Source organism: Martes martes (assembly GCF_963455335.1).
Source record: "Martes martes genome assembly, chromosome: 2".
NCBI lineage: Eukaryota > Metazoa > Chordata > Mammalia > Carnivora > Mustelidae > Martes > Martes martes.
Window position 1 is genome coordinate 82,701,221 of NC_137889.1, and position 1,012 is coordinate 82,702,232.

The window sequence follows — 1,012 nt, forward strand, 5'->3', positions numbered from 1 at the left end:
GTGCTGAACTCATGAGAAATTCAGCACTGTCCCCTCCCTATTCATTCCCCACCAATAAATCCTACTTCTTGTCCTAAATAAATAAATAAATTCCAAAAATGTAGTAGTCATATGCAAAACCACTACATGTAAATGAAAAATAATATTTTATTTCATTCTTAAATACTATAATCACTTATTAACAAGTTATATGTGTCCAGTTGGATACCACAAAACTTTTCAATTCTTGAAATCTTGTTGACATTGCCATCTCAATTCTTGTTGCAATTTTCCGACAGTATTTGATTTTTATTACAGAAAAAAAAAAGGAAAACCCAGGTTCATAAAGATATAACACCACTGAGAGGAATATAATATGACCTAACATTGAAACTGTGAACTGCCTTGACCTAGTAGTTCAGATGGTGTCCAAGAGATGTTGAGTGTTTCTACATTTTGGGGGGAAAATTTAAAATATTCCATGTCATCTCCACAACTTTGGTATGACACTCCAGGGTGCTTAGGGTACAGTTTGGGAGTTGGGGGTTTTAAGAATTCTCTTAAATTTATCTTACAACTATTTCAGGATTTTGAGTAGCCACTTATTTATAATGAAGCAAGTATTGCCAGCAGTGACATCTAATATTAAGAAAAACTAATTAGTTTTATTGAACCTTAATAACAGTACTTTATAAAGCATTATAAGATATTCTTATATTTAAAAAATAGTTTTAACAAATTAAGAAAATAATACAGTCATTGGGACTTAGTTTTTTTCATAACAAAGTAATAAACTTTACTTTGAAGGACTATTAACTAAAAATTCAATAGAGGGGGTGCCTGGGTGGTTCAGTCGTAAAGTGTCTGCCTTCAGCTCAGGTCATGATCCCAGAGTCCTGGGATCAAGTCCACATCAGGCTCCCTGCTCTGCGGGGGAGCCTTTTCTCCCTCTTCTACTCCCCTGCTTGCGTTCCTGCTCTCACTATCTCTCTTTCTTTCTCTTTCTGTCAAATAGATAAATAAAATCCGTAAA